This window comes from Ranitomeya variabilis, chromosome 4 (assembly GCF_051348905.1).
Source record: "Ranitomeya variabilis isolate aRanVar5 chromosome 4, aRanVar5.hap1, whole genome shotgun sequence".
Classification (NCBI taxonomy): domain Eukaryota; kingdom Metazoa; phylum Chordata; class Amphibia; order Anura; family Dendrobatidae; genus Ranitomeya; species Ranitomeya variabilis.
In genome coordinates, this window is record NC_135235.1 from 689,664,154 (window position 1) to 689,676,696 (window position 12,543).

Below are 12,543 nucleotides of genomic sequence, written 5' to 3' on the forward strand. Positions count from 1 at the left end.
TACAATGGGATTTCTGACTTTTCTTTTAATTCCTTCCCTTTTACCAACAAAAAAAAAATTATATGAATTTTATCCAGAAAGCCATTAGTATCAGTTTTTTTTTTTAAGTTTTAGTAATGATTTTTTCATCTTCATGTTCATTGCTCTAATGAACCCTTGTGCCTCCTTCTCTTCACCCTTCCAAAAAAAGATCAATCGTCTATATAGCGCCGATAATATATTATATGATGACAATATGGTGGCTGGCAAATTGGCAATGAGGACACGAAGCCCCATATAAAGAGATTTGCAAAACTTGGGGCCACCCGAGTCCCCATCGCAGTGTCAAGCCGCTGTAAATACAGATCCAAAATAAACTTTAGACCATCCATCAAAAACTCCTTTTGTTTTTCTGACATATCGGTTATTTTTGTTAAATAATATGCAACTGATTGTATACCCAAATCATGCTCTATATTAGAGTAGAGTGCAGTAACATCCATGGTTATAAACATGCAGTCTTCCTCCCATATGACATTCCTACATTCTGTGATAAGTTGACTCGAGTTTAGCAAAAAAGATAGTAAGTTCTTGACCTGTTCTTTTTATTGAGATATGAAATATTTTTATGAAGTTAGTATACGCCAATAGAAAAACATTTTAGAATTTTTTAAAATTGGATTTTATTTGGATTAGCTTTTTAATGTTAAGGTTTTTATGCGTGTAAAGCTCTGGATAAAGATGGAGTGATATGGGTGTGTCTGAAAAAGGTTAAACTCTGGTATGGCACCTGCCCAAAAATGATATGCGCCAACTTCCTTTATATATAAAATGCACAAAGTAGTAATAGCTTATATGTAATACCTGAAGAAGGCTCAGAAATGCGTTGTATGCTGTATTATTTAAACTTGATTTTTGACTATATCATCATATCCTACCCACTGTGTTCCGCGAGCGCATACTACCTGGAGAAGAACTTCATATGTGGCTTCCTATTGAAACACCTCGAGTGCTTTCACAAGTGCCCAGGCTTGTTCTGCAAACAGTTAACAGGAGGAACCACCAACTAATCCACCCAGTGGAATTATAGACAAGTTTAATATACTACGCGGTTGGGCAATATACTACGTGGCTGGGCAATATACTAAGTGGACATGCATATTCTAGAATACCCGATGCGTTAGAATCGGGCCACCATCTAGTAAAGACATTAAAGGTGAGTGCAAAGAGCACTTGTTTAATATACATTGGAATCTAGCTGCGGCACTAGAATTTGCGCTCTCTCCATTTTCTTATTTTATATCCAACTATTTTGCTGCGAGGATCAAGTCTGTTATGATCCTAGTGGCAAGGATCGCAAGTTTGACTAGCTAAGTAACTAAACCGAGGACCAGCTCTGGGGAAGAGGTATCTGGATTGACCGCAACCTGATCCTATCCGCAAACAACTATAGGCAGCAGTGGAACGTTACCTGGAAATCCTAGACATCTCTTCACGGCCTGAGAAACTGACTATTCCTAGAGGGAACGAAAGTCCTCACTTGCCTCAGTGAAATGACCCCAAAGATATAGAATAGCCCCCCACAAATATTAACGGTGAGTTAAGGGGAAAGCACAAACGCAGAGATGAAATAGATTTAGCAAATGAGGCCCGCTAACACTAGATAGCAGAAAATAGGAAGGGAGCTGTGCGGTCAATAGAAAACCCTAAGCAAAATATCCACGCAGAGCTTGCTTGAGCCCCCGCACCAACTAACGGTGCGGGGGAAGCAACTCCGTACCCCAGAGCTTACCAGCAGCAGGAACTCACATATTAGCAAGCTGGACTAAACTCATAATACACAGAAATCATATTGCAGACTGATGAGCAAAAAATAATCAAACAGAAACTTAGCTTCTCCAGAAGAGACTGAAAACGAAGATAATCAGGGGAGATCAGAATAGCACTGAATACATCGACAGCCGGCAACAAGTGGAAGTGAAGCAGAGCTAAATAGGAACTCCCTAGTGCATAACGAGGCAGCTGATCCAGCCACAGACCCGCAGGATAACAAACAAAGCCACCAGGGGGAGCCCAAAAACAAAACTCACACAATACCACCTGTGACCACAAGAGGGAGCCCGAAAACAGAGTTCACAACACAAGTCCAAACAGCTAGGAGAGGGAGGCTTACTTTGAATCCACAAGAAGAGGAGAGCAGCGATATCTAGTATGGAGCATTTTCAAAACAGAATTGAAAGGAGAAAAAACATTCTGTCAACACTAATTCTGACGGGTACCAGAAAAGATGGAAACAAAATTCCACATATGGAGGTTGATGATGACACTAAGAAAAATATTTCAAGACTTTTCTGCAGCTTGGAGAAGAATATGAAAGGTGAAATCAGACACCAGCTGGACGCTGATTTTTTAGAAATTTGTCTGCATCAATAAATAATTCCGAACGGTCTAAGAATTCACTTTAATTGCACTTTTAAAGAGGATAAAGTCTTTATAGAAAAAAAATGGTATGATATATTGGACGATTGTTGGTATAATCTCATGAAACTGTTGGTCAAGGAATGTAGTATGTTAGCCAAAAATTTTGCACAATTATGTGAGAAAGACATAGGAGAGCTCTTTAAGTATAAATCCTCCTCAATCTATGAAGCTTTTAATGGAGATACAAATAGGAACCTGGAAACGTATGTAAATAACCTAATAGATAAAAAACTAAAAAAGTACGTTGCGATCTATTTGATCTAAAAAATCGTAGGAAGGCAATTCCTGATTTACCACCATTAGGGGGAAAGGCGAACAGGGACATGGTGTCAAACAAAAAAGTACTCCCAAGCCTTAGCATACAGTTAGGTCCATATATATTTGGACAGAGACAATGTTTTTCTAATTTTGGTTATAGATATTACCACAATGTATTTTAAACAAAACAATTCAGATGCAGTTGAAGTTCAGACTTTCAGCTTTCATTTGAGGGTGTCCACATTAAAATTGGATGAAGGGTTTAGGAGTTTCAGCTCCTTAACATGTGCCACCCAGTTTTTAAAGTGCCCAAAAGTATTTGGACAATTGACTCCAAGCCTATTTCATGAACAAGCATGGGCAATCCCTTTGATATGTCATTTTCAATTAAGCAGATAAAAGGCCTGGAGTTGATTTGAGGTGTGGTGCTTGCATTTGGAAGGTTTTGCTGTGAAGTAAACATGCCATCAAAGGAGCTCTCCATGCAGGTGAAACAAGCCATCCTTAAGCTGCGAAAACAGAAAAAACCCATCCGAGAAATTGCTACAATATTAGGAGTGGCAAAATCTACAGTTTGGTACAAACTGAGAAAGAAAGCAAGCACTGGTGAACTCATCAATGCAAAAAGACTTGGGCGCCCATGGAAGACAACAGTGGTGGATGATCGCATAGTAATCTCCATGGTGAAGAGAAACCCCTTCACAACAGTCAACCAAGTGAACAACACTCTCCAGGAGGTAGGCATATCAATATCCAAATCTACCATAAAGAGAAGACTGCATGAAAGTAAATACAGTGGGTTCACTGCACGGTGCAAGCCACTCATAAGCATCAAGAATAAAAAGGCTAGACTGGACTTTGCTAAAAAACATCTAAAAAAGCCAGCACAGTTCTGGAAGAACATTCTTTGGACAGATGAAACCAAGATCAACCTCTACCAGAATGATGGAAAGAGAAAAGTATGGCGAAAGCATGGTACAACATCGCTGATCGGGTTGACAGATTACTGGGAGGGGCTGGTGAGGACCCAGCGGTCATGGTGCACATTGGCACAAATGACAAAGTTAGAGGTAGGTGGAAGGACCTTAAAGATGATTTCAGGGAATTAGGCTGCAAGCTGAAAGCAAGGACCTCCAACGTGGTATTTTCCAAAATACTGCCTGTATCACGTGCCACGCCAGAGAGGCAACGGGAGATTAGGGAGGTTAATAAGTGGCTCAAGAATTGGTGTAGGAAGGAGGGGTTTGGGTTCCTGCAGAACTGGGCCGACTTCTCAGTGGGCTACAGGCTCTACACTAGGGATGGCCTGCACCTCAATGGGGAAGGTGCAGCTGTGTTGGGGGAGAAAATGGTTAGAAGGTTGGAGGAGTGTTTAAACTAGGGATTGGGGGGAGGGTATTCAATTTATAGGAGGGGAAGATAGGGCAGATAGAGACCTGGGCACAAATAAGGAAGTTGGGGGAGGCGGTGGCATGGGGGTGGGGTTAGAACAGTTAATAATTTAAGAGAGAATAGAGGTACAGAGAGGAACATCAAGTGCATGTATACTAATGCCAGAAGCCTCGCCAACAAAATGGACGAATTAGAATTAATGTTGTTGGAGCATAATTATGACATGGTGGGGATATCTGAAACATGGCTGGATGAAAGCCATGACTGGGCTGTTAAGGGCTATAGTCTGTTCAGAAATGAACGAACGGATAAGCGAGGGGGAGGGGTGTGTCTGTATGTAAAATCGTCCTTAAAACCCATCCGGCGTGATAATATAGGTGAATCTAATGAAAATGTAGAGTCCCTGTGGGTGGAGATAAGGGGAGGGGGAAAAAATAATAAATTACTGATAGGGGTTTGTTATAAATCTCCAAAAATAATGGAAGCAATGGAGAATATCCTCGTAAAGCAAATAGATGAAGCTGCGACTCAAGGAGAAGTCATTATTATGGGGGACTTCAACTACCCTGAAATAGATTGGGGAACAGAAACCTGCAGTTCCAGCAAAGGTAATCGGTTTTTGACAACTATGAGAGACAATTACCTTTCACAACTGGTTCAGGACCCAACAAGAAAGGGGGCACTGCTAGACCTAATACTAACCAACAGGCCAGACCGCATATCAAATATAAGGGTTGGGGATCACTTGGGGAATAGTGATCACAAAATAATAAGTTTTCATGTATCCTTTAATAAGATGTGTAGTAGAGGGGTGACAAGGACACTAAACTTCAGGAGGGCAAATTTCCAACGGATGAGAGATGATCTTGGTGCAATTAACTGGGACGATATCCTGAGACATAAAAATACACAAAGAAAATGGGAGACGTTTATTAGCATCCTGGATAGGACCTGTGCACAGTATATACCGTATGGGAATAAACATACTAGAAATAGGAGGAAACCAATATGGCTAAATAGAGCTGTAAGGGGCGCAATAAGTGACAAAAAAGAAAGCATTTAGAGAATTAAAGGAAGTAGGTAGTGATGAGGCACTAAATAAATATAGAAAATTAAATAAATTCTGTAAAAAGCAAATCAAGGCAGCAAAAATTGAGACAGAGAGACTCATTGCCAGAGAGAGTAAAAATAATCCCAAAATATTCTTTAACTACATAAATAGTAATAAAAAATGAAAGTGTTGGCCCCCTTAAAAATAGTCTGGGGGAAATGGTGGATGAGGATGAGGAAAAAGCCAATATGCTAAATGACTTTTTTTCATCAGTATTTACACAAGAAAATCTCATGGCAGACAATATGATCAGTGATAACAAAAATTCCCCATTAAGTGTCACCTGCTTAACCCAGCAGGAAGTACGGCGGCATCTAAAAATCACAAAAATTGACAAATCTCCGGGCCCGGATGGGATACACCCCCGAGTGCTGCAGGAATTAAGTACAGTCATTGATAGACCATTATTTTTAATCTTTAAAGACTCCATAATAACAGGGTCTGTACCACAGGACTGGCGTATAGCAAATGTGGTGCCAATATTCAAAAAGGGGACAAAAACTGAACTCGGAAATTATAGGCCAGTAAGCTTAACCTCTACTGTGGTTAAAATCCTGGAGGGTTTTCTAAGAGATGCTATACTGGAGTATCTGAAGAGGAATAACCTCATGACCCAGTATCAGCACGTGTTTACTAGGGACCGTTCATGTCAGACTAATTTGATCAGCTTCTATGAAGAGGTAAGTTCCGGACTGGACCAAGGGAACCCAGTAGATGTAGTGTATATGGACTTTTCAAAAGCTTTTGATACGGTGCCACACAAAAGGTTGATACATAAAATGAGAATAATGGGGATAGGGGAAAATATGTGTAAGTGGGTTGAGAGCTGGCTCAGGGATAGGAAACAAAGGGTGGTTATTAATGGAGCACACTCGGACTGAATCGCGGTTAGCAGTGGGGTACCACAGGGGTCAGTATTGGGCCCTCTTCTTTTTAACATATTTATTAATGACCTTGTAGGGGGCATTCAGAGCACAATTTCAATATTTGCAAATGACACTAAACTCTGCAGGGTAATCAATACAGGGGAGGACAATTTTATATTACAGGATGATTTATTTAAACTAGAAGCTTGGGCTAATAAATGGCAAATGAGCTTTAATGGGGATAAATGTAAGGTCATGCACTTGTGTAGAAGTAATAAGATGTATAACTATGTGCTTAATTCTAAAACTCTGGGCAAAACCGTCAATGAAAAAGACCTGGGTGTATGGGTGGATGACAAACTCATATTCAGTGGCCAGTGTCAGGCAGCTGCTACAAAGGCAAATAAAATAATGGGATGTATTAAAAGAGGCATAGATGCTCATGAGGAGAACATAATTTTACCTCTATACAAGTCACTAGTTCGACCACACTTAGAATACTGTGCACAGTTCTGGTCTCCGGTGTATAAGAAAGACATAGCTGAACTAGAGCGGGTGCAGAGAAGTGCGACCAAGGATATTAGAGGACTGGGGGGTCTGCAATACCAAGATAGGTTATTACACTTGGGGCTGTTTAGTTTGGAAAAACGAAGACTAAGGGGTGATCTTATTTTAATGTATAAATATATGAGGGGACAGTACAAAGACCTTTCTGATGATCTTTTTAATCATAGACCTGAGACAGGGACAAGGGGGCATCCTCTACGTCTGGAGGAAAGAAGGTTTAAGCATAATAACAGACGCGGATTCTTTACTGTAAGAGCAGTGAGACTATGGAACTCTCTGCCGTATGATGTTGTAATGAGTGATTCACTGCTAAAATTTAAGAGGGGACTGGATGCCTTTCTTGAAAAGTATAATGTTACAGAGTATATGCACTAGATTCCTTGATAGGGCGTTGATCCAGGGAACTAGTCTGACTGCCGTATGTGGAGTCGGGAAGGATTTTTTTTCCTCAATGTGGAGCTTACTCTTTGCCACATGGTTTTTTTTGCCTTCCTCTGGATCAACATGTTAGGGCATGTTAGGTTAGGCTATGGGTTGAACTAGATGGACTTAAAGGGAACCTGTCACCCCGTTTTTTCCGTATGAGATAAAAATACTGTTAAATAGGGCCTGAGCTGTGCATTGCAATAGTGTATTTTGTGGACCCCGATTCCCCACCTATGCTGCCGAAATACGTTACCAAAGTAGTCGTTTTCGCCTGTCAATCAGGCTGGTCTGGTCAGATGGGCGTGGTGTCTTCCCCCAGATCTTGCTTAGTTTTCCGTTGGTGGCGTAGTGGTGTGCGCATGTCCAAGGTCCCGAATCCACTGCACAGGGGAGTGAAAAGAGCGCGATGTGCGATATTTCATTAGTGATCGGTGGGGGCGGCCAGCTTCCTTTGGCCGCGCGTGCGCAGAAGCGGCGCTCTGCTGGCTGCGGCTTCAGGAAAATGGCCACGGGATGCCGCGCGTGCGCAGATGGAGATCGGCGGCCATTTTCTTGAAGCAGAGTTCGCATCTCTGCTTCAGGAAAATGGCCGCCGCGATCTCCATCTGCGCACGCGCGGCATCCCGCGGCCATTTTCCTGAAGCCGCGGCCAGCAGAGCGCCGCTTCTGCGCACGCGCGGCCAAAGGAAGATGGCCGCCCCCACCGATCACCAATGAAATATCGCACATCGCGCTCTTTTCACTCCCCTGTGCAGTGGATTCGGGACCTTGGACATGCGCACACCACTACGCCACCAACGGAAAACTAAGCAAGATCTGGGGGAAGACACCACGCCCATCTGACCAGACCAGCCTGATTGACAGGAGAAAACGACTACTTTGGTAACGTATTTCGGCAGCATAGGTGGGGAATCGGGGTCCACAAAATACACTATTGCAATGCACAGCTCAGGCCCTATTTAACAGTATTTTTATCTCATACGGAAAAAACGGGGTGACAGGTGCCCTTTAAAGTCTTCCTTCAACCTTAATAACTATGTAACTATGTACAGCTCATGATGCAAAGCATACCACATCATCTGTAAAACACGGCGGAGGCAGTATGATGGCTTGGGCATGCATGGCTGCCAGTGGCACTGGGTCACTAGTGTTTATTGATGATGTGACACAGGACAGAAGCAGCCGAATGAATTCTGAGATATCAAGAGCCATAATGTGTGCTCAGATCCAGCCACATGCAGCCAAACTGATTGGTGGTCGTTTCTTACTACAGATGGACAATGACCCAAAACATAAAGCCAAAGCAACCCAGGAGTTTATTAAAGCAAAGAAGTGGAATATTCTTGAATGGCCAAGTCAGTCACCTGATCTCAACCCAATTGAGCATGCATTTCACTTGTTAAAGACTAAACTTCAGACAGAAAGGCCCACAAACAAAAAGCAACTGAAAACCACCTCAGTGAAGGCCTGGTAGAGCATCAAGGAGGAGGAGGAAACACAGCGTCTGGTGATGTCCATGAGTTCAAGACTTCAGGCAGTCATTGCCAACAAAGGGTTTTCAACCAAGTACTAAAAATGAACATTTTATTTAAAATTATTGAATCTGTCCAATTACTTTTGGTCCCTTTAAAAACAGGGTGGCACATGTTAAGGAGATGAAACTCCTAAACCCTTCATCCAATCCTGAAGCAATTAGTCCCTGCAATGCTGACAATATAAATCAAGATGATGGAGCGGAATTGAGTAATACACTTTTCTAATTTCCCTCCTTGAATTCAGTGGTTTCAGTAAATCATACACAAGAACCAACATTACAGTGCTTTGCAAAAGTATTCGGTCCCCTGGAATTTTAGAGACATACACCATATACATTTTAGAGATAGAGACATACACCAAGCGACTTGCAGCTGTAATCGCAGCAAAAGGTGGAGCAACAAAGTATTAAGTTAAAGGGGCAAAATAATATTGCACGCCCCACTTTTCAGTTTTTGAATTTCCACAAATATTTTAAATAACCAATAAATTTCATCCAACTTCACAATTGTGTTCCACTTGTTGATTCTTCACCAAAAATTTATATTTGGTATCTTTATGTTTGAAGTATAATACGTGGGAAAAGGTTGAAAAGTTCTAGGGGGCCGAATAGTTTCGCAAGGCACTGTATCTTTGAGAAATCCAGCGGAATTGGGTTCCGAATATAGCATTTTTACGGTGCATAATACCACTGGATCTTCTAATCTATTTACTACAGTCACACAAACCCATTCTCCCTCTACAGTAAATTCAAATATTTCTTTTTAGAAATAGTCCTGAGACCAACACCACTTACGGAAACAATTCTGCCTGTCATACAGAGCAACTCTTTAAAAGCCTCTCCAATAAAACTCCAGACAAAAAATGTAATTACGAAGTATTTTCTTCCACAACTGACCCAGTCCTCAAAAAGAAAAAGAAAACTAGAGGTTGCAGAGGAAGGGGCAGTATTTTTTTTTTAGGCACCTAAAAAATAAGAAATCAAAGATAAAAATAGATCTGGATTGTAAAAAAGAAAAACATAATGCAAACAGTACAATACAAATATTCAACTTATCAAAATATTCTTTGAAAGAATGATAAAGAACAAAATGAGAATAAAGTTAAAGATGAAACAGGACAAAAGTAACAAATTATGTACATAAAAATGTTTGCTCTAAATCAAATTTTAATCCCACGCATCACCGTGGTAGTAATTTGGACACGTTTTTCACACTAGTTTCGGAAGAGTTTCGGAATCTAGAAAAAGATATGGTGACAATAAAAGGATAGAAAATAAATGACAAATAAAAAAAAGCCATGTGCAGAAAAAAAAGCCCCCACGAAAAATGAATATATTCAGAGATGAAAGAATAGCAATTAAACAGTTAAAAGAGAATAAAGAAATAGTGATCAGGGAAGCTAATGAGAGTGGGGAAATCGTCCTAACGGGACGAATACCTAAGGGAGACATACAATATGCTCTCGAATGAAAGGTATTATACGAAATTGGATATAGATCTCTCAAAATTTTTTAAGGAGGATTATGACAGCCTGATTAATAGTGCCTTCAAACAAAACATCTTAAATAAAAAAGAAATACGATCTTTGACAAATAAACACCTGAATAAGGTCCTATTTTACCACCTACCAAAAGTTCATAAAGACCCATTGAATCCACCAGGTCGCACGACTATATCAGGCCTAGGGTCATTGACTTGCTACCTGTCACACTACATAGATCTGTTCTTACAAGAACAGGTCAAGAAATTACCATCTTTCTTGCTAGATTCTAGTCAACTCATCACAGAATGTAGGAATGTCATATGGGAGGAAGACTGCATATTTATAACCATGGATGTTACTGCACTCTACTCTAACATAGAGCATGATTTGGATATACAATCAGTTGCACATTATTTAACAAAAATAACTGATATGCCAGAAAAACAAAATGAGTTTTTGTTGGATGGTCTAAAGTTTATTTTGGAGCATAACTTGTACACTTTTCAGGAACAGCGGTATTTACAGTGGCTTGCCACCACGATGGGGATTCGGATGGCTCCAAGTTTCGCAAATCTTTTTATGGGGCGCTTTGAGTCCTCATTGTCAATTTGCCAGCCACCATATTGCCATCACATAATATATTATTGTCGCTATATAGATGAATTGATCTTTTTTTGGAAGGGTGAAGAGAAGGAGGCATAAGTATTCATTAGAGCAATGAACATGAACAACTGGGGGATCTCCTTCTCCGCAGAGTTAAACAAGGAAAAAATAAAAATTTTGGACCTAGAAATTAGCCATCAAAACAAAAAAAATCATTGCTAAAACCTTTTTTTTTTAAAGAAACTGATACTAAAAGCTTTCTGGACTATTGCAGATCCCATTATCCAAAATGGAAACAAAATATTTCTTTTAGTCAGTTTAGCCGTATCAGAAGGAACAATACTAATGACAAAGATTATATAGAACAATCTAAACTATTGTACAATAGATTTATGGACAAAAAATCCCTAAAACACTTGTTATTGGGGCATACAAATCTAATTTGAAAAAAGTCAGGATGAATGCCTCAGCAGGAAAGAGGTTAATGAACATCAAGAAATAGATGGTAAAGGGGAGGAAAATAGTAGAAAGTGGCGATATAATACTGCCTTCAATAGTGACAACATCCAAATAAGAAATATTTTAAACAAATTTTGGTATTTACTAAAGAATGATCCATTTTAAAAAAAATTATATACCAGAAAAGCCCGGGATCACCTTTCATAGGGGCCGTACGGTTAAGAGCATTATAGCACCAAGTAACCTCAGAAAAACATCGAACGAGGGACAAAAAACAATAAATCAAGAGAAAAAATTCATATATATGTAAAACCAGGGGTGTATAAATGTGATTCTAGAAAATGTGGTAGTTGTAACATCAATGGACATAATAGCAGATCTATCACATCCTACAGCACCGGTGAGACATAGGAAATCACACAAAATGTGACAAAGACTTTTTCATATATGTGATTACTTGTGCCTGTGGCCTACAATATGTGGGCCGTACAACACAATCCTTGCAGGCCCGCATGAATGGCCACAGGCACAATGCAAAAAAAGGAATACTAGAACACCGTCTACACGTAAGACATAATAAACAATTCAATATTATTGTCACGCCAGTTGATAACATCCAAATTGTTTAAACAGAATACAAACACTTAACCGGAAATAATTATTTTGGATCTTTCAATTAAGGACACTATATCATGATGGGATAAATGACGTGGTAGAAGGGGTTTAACCCCTTCATGACCTAGCTTATTTTGACCTTAATGACCTGGCCGTTTTTTGCAATTCTCACCAGTGTCCCTTTATGAGGTAATAACTCAGGAAGGCTTCAACGGATCCTAGCGGTTCTGAGATGGTTTTTTTGTGACATATTGGGCTTCATGATAGTGGTAAATTTAGGTCGATCATTTTTGCGTTTATTTGTGAAAAAAAATGGAAATTTGGCTAAAATTTTGAAAATTTTGCAATTTTTAAATTTTGAATTTTTATTCTGTTAAACGAGAGAGTTATATAACACAACATAGTTAATAAATAACATTACCCACATGTCTACTTTACATCAGCACAATTTTGGAAACAACATTTTTTTGCTAGGAAGTTATAAGGGTTAAAATTTGACCAGCGATTTCTCATTTTTACAACGAAATTTACAAAACCATTTTGTTTAGGGACCACCTCACATTTGAAGTCAGTTTGAGGGGTCTATATGGCTGAAAATACCCAAAAGTGACACCATTCTAAAAACTGCACCCCTTAAGGTGCTCAAAACCACATTCAAGAAGTTTATTAACCCTTCAGGTGCTTCACAGCAGCAGAAGCAACATGGAAGGAAAAAATGAACATTTAACTTTTTAGTCCCAAAAATGATTTTTCAGCAACAATTTTTTT